The sequence below is a fragment of the Elephantulus edwardii genome, unplaced genomic scaffold (assembly GCF_000299155.1).
Source record: "Elephantulus edwardii isolate Elephantulus edwardi_28Jun2011 unplaced genomic scaffold, EleEdw1.0 scaffold00090, whole genome shotgun sequence".
NCBI classification, from domain to species: domain Eukaryota; kingdom Metazoa; phylum Chordata; class Mammalia; order Macroscelidea; family Macroscelididae; genus Elephantulus; species Elephantulus edwardii.
In genome coordinates, this window is record NW_006399840.1 from 12,920,245 (window position 1) to 12,928,337 (window position 8,093).

Sequence of the window (8,093 nt, forward strand, 5' to 3'; positions counted from 1 at the left end):
GTCCTCCAGGGTCACCCATTTTGAATAATATTGCATGAGTTCCTTGTTTTTCAATGCAGCATAGTATTCCATTGTGCGAATATACCACAGCTTCTCTAGTACTTCTTACTGATATTTTATGAAGATTCTATTGGTTTATAGAAAACAGTGGAATCTGGAGATTTCTTTTTGTAGCTAGCCTGTGCTAATTCACGCACTATGAGTAGATTGGATTTGTTGTTGTTGTTATGTGCCATTGAGTCGCCTGTGACTCATAACGACCCTATGTACAACACCCTGCTCTGTCCTGTGCTAATCTCACTGTCTCTGACAAACCTATCCCCATTACCCCAGTCACTGAATCAATCTCTCATCGAGGGTCTTCCTCTCTTTGCTATCCCTCCACCCTCCCAAGCATGACATTCCTCTCCAAGGATTGGTCCCTCCTTGCAACATGTCCAAAGTATGTAAGATGAGGCTTCAGAATCCTTGCCTCCAAGGAGCAGCCGGGGTTCTCTCCAAGATTGGATTTACAGTTGATACTTCATGTGTGCTGAAATATTTTTCTTCTAAAGACATTTTTGCTTATGCATCTTCTAGGCTCTTAACAAGAAAGTCAGCTTGACCAGATGAAGAACTTGCATTACTTAAAAATTTTCCTCTTCCTGTTGTTCATGAAATTTAGGAATTGATTATTTAATATTGAACTTTCACATTGTGCAGAGCTTAAGTGCCAGCTTTTTCTTCTCTTATTAGATTTGTTTTTCCCAACATAGCAATGATGTCCATTGTCACAGGTATTCCAAAGTTAAATTTCTACAATATCTTTAAAGAGCCTGGTTCTATTATCTGGATTGAGATAGAACTTTGGCTATGGAGAAGCAAAACAAAATCAAACTTAACCCATTACCATCAAGTTCATTACTACTTCATAGTAACTCTCGGTTTGATAGTAACTCTCAGTTTGGTTGCCAAGGCTGCAAATCTTTGAAAGGGCTGCTCATCTTGTCCCCTAAGAGTGCTGATGAATTCAAACTACTGACCTGAGTTAGAAGTGCAACACATAAGACTCCACACCACTTTGAGTGGAATAAAGAGAATACAAATTATTTTTCCCTAAGACAGTTACAAAGCAGTGCATATTTGACAAATACAATTTATGCAGTGATCTGGAAAGTAGTCTGAGAAAGTTTAAAATTTTTCCATTGGAGGGAGTTAACATTATTTTGGATAGTAGAAAAACCCACACTCATCAGCAATTAAGAAAAACCTGCAACTCACCTAGTCTATAGTTACAATCCTGCCTAGATGAGAAGACTATGAGGTCCAGCAAAGTCTCTAGATGAGATAGTTATGAAGACATAGATTAACATTGCATATTAACTTGGTTATCTGAAAGTTGATTTGATCATATTGTAAACACCTGAGGATGTCTGACAGAAAGTGAAAACTGCTCAAACTTTGAATGTACTCCGCAAAACAAACAGATCTACCAGCAGACAGTGAAAGTCTTATCGACTTGAGGTTTGTGACTGTTTGACTGACCAGTAAACTATGCAGAGACATAGGGAAACAGATTAAAATGAGAAAATGAGAATGTTTTAAAAATTGAGCAGAGACTTCAGGAATCATATACAACAGGATGACAGTTTCTGTTGATGGAAAGTTACATGAGTTGGAATCCACTCAACAGCAGTGTGTTAGTGAGAGTCAATTTAAACAAACAAAATCAGCAACAACAAAAGCAGTAAACAACTCAGAGGGAAAAAAACCCAAAACCAAACAATGAAAATGGCAAAGTAGAGGGTAAAACAAAACAAAAGACAACCAACAATTAATGGAGATAGATAATAGAAATTCTGGAAGTTGAATTTATAAAATAAAGAATTCAAAGCAGCTACTGTTAATGTGTTCAGTGAATAACAAAGAGTGTAATGATAATTACTCAAATTATTTTTGCTATCATCTGCAGCTGAGTTTACTGCTTTTCATAGGATCTTATGAACAATGGATCTGAGATCTGCAGTTTCTTATGCCATTCTCATCATCTCTGACACATTTGAGCCCATGGCTACACTTACTGTGTCAATCCATCTCTTCTAAGGTCCTCTTATCTTACAGTGATCTTCCCAAGCTCGATGTCATTGTCCAAAGGTTGACCTCTCCTAATAACATGCTTAAAGTATATGAGACAAAATTTCACCAACCTTGTTTCCCAGGAGCACACTGGAGTCACATTATCCAAGATTTGTTCTTTTGCCAGTTCATGGGATATTTAGGATTCTTCTGTGACATCACAACTCAAGTACTCATTTCCCCTTCTATAGTCCTCATTCATTGTCCAGCTTTTAGATGCATAGCAAGCAATTGAGACTATGGCATGAACCAGGCACACCTTAGTCTTTAAACTGACACCATAGTCTTTAATTGTTAAAAATCTTCGGAAATATCAGGGAGCTCTGGGGCCTACTGGCAAGAAGCTGCACTGCAATCCCAGAGGTACACGGTTCAAATCCACGAGATGCTCTGCTGGAAAAGGAGGGGCAATGGCCTTCTGTACTAGTCAGATCTGATTTGATGGTACACACACACAAAATAATAAAATTTTTAAAAAATAATAGGAAATATCAATAAAGAAATTTAACCTAATAAAAACACAAAGTTGAAATTCTAGAAGACTAAAAAAACACCACCACCACTGTTGAAAACACAATATTCACAATGAGAAATTCACTATGAATTAAGAAAGAATGAACTTGGAAATGGATCAATAGTATTTATCCAATTTGAAAAATAGAAGTGACAAAAAAAAGAACAAAACTTCAGAGAGTTATGGAAACATCAATAATCATCCCAATCTGTGTGTGGTGGGGAGCCACAGAAGTGATAGAAGAAAAAAAACACAGAACAAGCATTTGAAGAAGTGATGTCTGAAAATTTCTCAAACTTTATAGCGTACATGAGTAACATTAACCTCTTAAAGAAGCTCAATGAACTCTGCGTAACATAAGTAAAAAAGGATCTTAACTTAGAAACAACATAGGCAAAACATTGAAAGGTAAGCACAAAATATTGAAAGCATCAAGAGTGAAGTTACTTTGCTGTCAGGAATGTAGATGCCTAGAATATATACCATTTCTCAAGGATGTTAAAATGACTATCACACCATAAACCTGTTTAGTCATATTCTCAGACCTTGCCATAAATACAAATGAAAACATGGAGTTAATTATTATCATGCTTTTTGTATATAATTAAGTAAAAATGTGAAAGAATTGTGAAGCTATTAACTGCACTATTAACAAGGCAAATTTGATAAATCTCATGTTTATGAATAACTGTTTTGCAAGCATTAGTAAGAATTCAATTTCAGATTAGCAATTGATCAAGTTGTCAGTTTTCCATAGGTTCATAACTTTTTCTTAGCTACATCTATAGTAAAACTCTCTCTCTGGTCCTAAATACGAAAGTTAAATTAGACCAGTGTCTAAAGAGGAGAAAACAGTACATAGGCACACAAGGCCATGCACAACTTTCTCAAAGCACCATAGGGATTAATTTAGTACAATCCTTCACCACTCCTGAACAAAAGCAGATAAAGAGCCCAAATCCTGGGCTCATGGTGCCTCTAGAGCCACAGAAACAACAAGGGGATTCGTTTATTTATTGCTGACTCACAGGCTCATGGTTATAGTACCAGCAATGGTGTTTATTAGGGAAGGAAGTTGGAGAGTGGGAGAACCAAAGAATACTGCCAAATCCAAGTTTTAGCCCAACAGTCCCAATGCACAATTTCACAATTAATTAGTCCAGGCTCTAGTTTCAATTCAGCAGTCAAATCTAAATCATCCAACAAGAATTGCCTCAGATAATATGACAAAAAAAAAGGTAATAAAAGGCATCCGGATTGGCAAAGAGCTGGTTAAACTGTCGTTATATGCAGATAATAAAACAGTGTACCAGAAAAACCCCAAAGACTCAACAAAAAAAAAAAAACCTGTTAGAATTAGTAAGCCAATTTAGTAGAGTGGCAGGATAAAAGATTAATATTTTACAAATCAAAAGGATTTCTCTACAGTAACAAAGAGATATTGGAGAATGAAATCAAGAAAGCAATACTATTTATAATAGCCAACCACAAATAGAGGTACTTGGGAGTGAACCTAACTAGAGATACAAAAGACCTATACAAAGAAAACTACAAAGCAGTTCTGCAAGACACAATAAAAGATCTAAAAAAATGGGAAAATGTATCCTGTTCATGGATAGGAAGACTCAATATCATGGACATGACAATCGTACCAAAAAGCAATCTACATGTTCAATGCAATTTCAACCCAGATACAAAATTCATTTTTCAAGGAGATTGAAAGGGAAATTATCAAATTTATTTGGAAAGGCAAGACCCTGATTAAGCAAAACACTTATGAGAAACAAAAATGAGGTGGGAGGCATAGCACTCCCTGACCACAAAACTTACTACACAGCAGTAATAACCAAAACAGCATGGTATTGGTACAATGGCAGGCACATAAACCAATGGAACAGAATTAAGAACCCAGAAATACACCCAGCTGTCTATTGTCAACTGATATTCGACAAGGAAATAAAACCTATTTAATTGGGAAATGACAACCTCTTCAAGAAACAGTGCTGGCAAAACTTAACTTCTATCTGAAGCAAGCTGAAACAGGATTCACGTCTCACACCATACACAAAAATCAACTCAAGGTGGATCGGAGACCTGGGAGTAAAGCCCAAACCCATAAAGTTCGTAAGAGACAAACTGCGATCAAGTTCAGAAGCATTAGTCCAAGGTATAACGAGATTGCCAAATACAGCCAGAAATGCACAATTTGAAGAGGATAAAATTGATGAATGGGACCTTCTAAAGATTCATTCCACGTGTGCATCAAAACCTTTTTCCAACAGAGTGAAAAGAAACCTATAGACTGGAAACAAACATTTGGTAATACCATCTCAGACAAGAGTCTCATAACAAAAGTTTACAGAGTACTCCTGGGCCTCCACAAGAAAAAAAATGGACAAAAGATATGGAAAGAATTTTCACAGAGAAAGATATTCGCATGACAAACAAACACATACGGAAATGTTCAAAATCACTGACAATGAGTTATTTATTGTTGTTATGTGCCGTAGAGTTGCCTGCGACTCATAGCAACCCTATATACAACAGCCCTAAACCCTACTCTATCCTGTGACAATCTCACTGTCTCCAACACACCTACACTCATTACACCAGTCACTGAATCAATCCACCTTTTAGATGGTCTTCTTCTTCCGTGCTGTCCCTCCACCCTCCCAAGGACTGGGCCCTCCTTGTAGCATGTCCAGAATATGTCAGACAAAGCCTCAGAATCTTTGCCTCCAAGAAGCAGCCTACTATAACCCTCTCCAGGATGAACCTGTTCATTTTCTTAGCAGTCTATGGTATATTCAATACTCTTCTCCAACACCAAAGCTCAAAGGTATCAATTCTCCTTCTATCCTCCCTAGTCATTGTCCAATTCTCTGACACACTGCAAGTGATTGCAAAGACCATGGCCTATATCAGGTACACCTTAGTCTTCAGAGTGATACCATTGCTCTTTAGTACTTTGGAGTGATTCAAATCAAAACCACAGTAAGATACCATCTCACTCCAGTAACAGTGGCAAAGTCTGACATGGCATCAAATAATAAATGTTGAAGAGAATGTGGTGAGAAAAGAAATCTTATATGTTGGTGGAATTAGAAAATGTAGAACCAAAAGCTGACCATAGAAATTCCATGTGACCCAGCTATTCCACTACTTGGAATATAAGCTGAGAATTTGAAAACTAAGACACAAATGATTTGCATACTGATGTTCATAGTAGCATTATTTACCTTAGCAAAGAACATGGAAACAACCCAGATGCCCAACCACAAATGAATGGATTGAGAAATCATGGTACATTCACAGAATAGAATACTACACAGCATGCAGGAGCAATGATTTTGTGAATTGTTACCTAACTTGGGAAGGACTGGAAAGCATTATGCTAAGTGAACTAACTTGGTCCCATAAGGACAAATATTGTATAAAACCATTATTGTAGAATGAGTATAAGGATTCGGGGGATGGGGGGAGAAGATAGAAGCAGAGGGATGAAGATGTGCAGGGAGAGGGAGGATTAATCATGGGCTTGTACAATATGATGAATGAGGGAGTGAGGGAATTTGGAAGAATCTTCTTGAAATCAATGTATTCAACTTTTGTAAATAAGCTAGTACTTAAAAAAGAAGAAGAAGAAGATTTGCCTCAGGGAAATTTTAAGACAGCTTCTCTTTCAAGCACCTACAAGAACAGCCAAACCTTTAATTGTGTCCAGTACAAATGCAAGAACCTCCTATCACATCCTACCAGTTTCTCCAAAATAATACCAGTCTTTCCATCACCAGCATCTTACTCTCACCAGGGTCTTGCTGTGACAAGCCTTGCTGACATTAAGTCTTGAGGCTCAGTATGAGAATCTTTCTTTCTCTTATCTTAGTCCCATAGCTGTTGGTGATTTGCAGAACCATACTGATTTGCAAGACCTGCAATTAAGTTAGCTGAAGACCAGAAGCTAAAGACCTAAATAAAAGTCAACTTATAGGCTAAAACCACAACCTTCTCTCCAGCTATCCAAAGCCAGGTTAAAACAGCCCTGGACATCTAAGGCTGGGTCACTGGGGAGTGAGTCCAGGTTTAGGAGTCTGCACAACTCCCTGTTATTTAGACTGGCTGGTATCTGCCTCTCTTTTTCTATCTTGTATTACTGCTACCACCTGGGATGAATCACAAGTTAAAAGGATGCCTTTATCAATACAGACTTTCTCTATAACCTAGCCACTCAGGGCAGGGTCTACACAAATTGATTCTTCATTGCAGGTTGGTTGACGAATTGCTTCTTCTATGGACTTGTTAATTCTCTACAATACACGGAAAAATTCATGGAGAAAATGATGAACCTTAAAAATTATAACTAGAAAGAATATAAGCAAAGAAATGAATCAGGCAAAGTCTGGGAGATGTTTCTACAAAAGGTTTTCACTGCCCCAAGCAAACTTGCTGCAGAAGATTAAAGACTATAGCCTTCAACTGGATTACATGTCAGCGTCAAGAAAACAAAAACATTCATCATGGAAAAGTAGGCAATGACATTATAGATGGAGAAAAATTGAAGTGACCAACAATTTCATTTTAATAAGATTCACAGTCTTTGAGAATCTCTGAAGAGGAACATCTATATGTGTTTGACTGTGCAAAGGCATTTGACAATATGGACCATAACAAACTATGGCTGACTTTGAGAAGAATGGAAATCCCAGAACACTTGATTGTGCTTATGTAAAACCTATACTTGGACTGGTAGGGAGTGGTCAGAACAGAGCAAGGAAACACTTCATGGTTCAAAATCAGGAAAAGTGTACATTAGGAACGTATTCTATTTCCATACCTTTTCAGTCTATGGAACAGAACATTCAGGAGGCTAGCTTCGGTGAGTAGGAAGTTGGCATCAGGATTGGAGGAAGACTCATCAACAACCTACATCATGCAGATGGCAAAACCTTGTTTGCCAAAATTGAAGAGAACCTGAGGCATTTGCTGTAGAAGATCAAGGACTGTAGTCTTCAATATGGATCGAAGTTCAACATCAAGAAAACAAAGATTCTCACCACTGGGCTGATTGGCAGTATCATTATAGACAGTGAAGAGATTGAGATTATTAACAGCTTTAGTTTTTTGGGTCCACAATCAGTACTCTTGGTACAAGCAGCAGAGAAATCAAAAGACAAATTGCATTGGGAATCTGCTGTCAGGGACATCTCCAAAGTACTGAAGAACAATAATGTCAGTTTGGAGACTAAGGTACGCCTGATCCAGGCCATGGCCTTCACAATTACATGCTATGTATCAGAAAGCTGAACAATGACTAGAAATGATAGAATGAGAATTGATGACGTTGAGCTGTGATGCTGGAGAAGAGAATTGAAAATACCATGTTAAGAGAACAAACAGGTCTGACTTTTTTTTTCTATAATTATATTTTATTAATTTTCATAAACATTTACAGAGATTTTGGGCT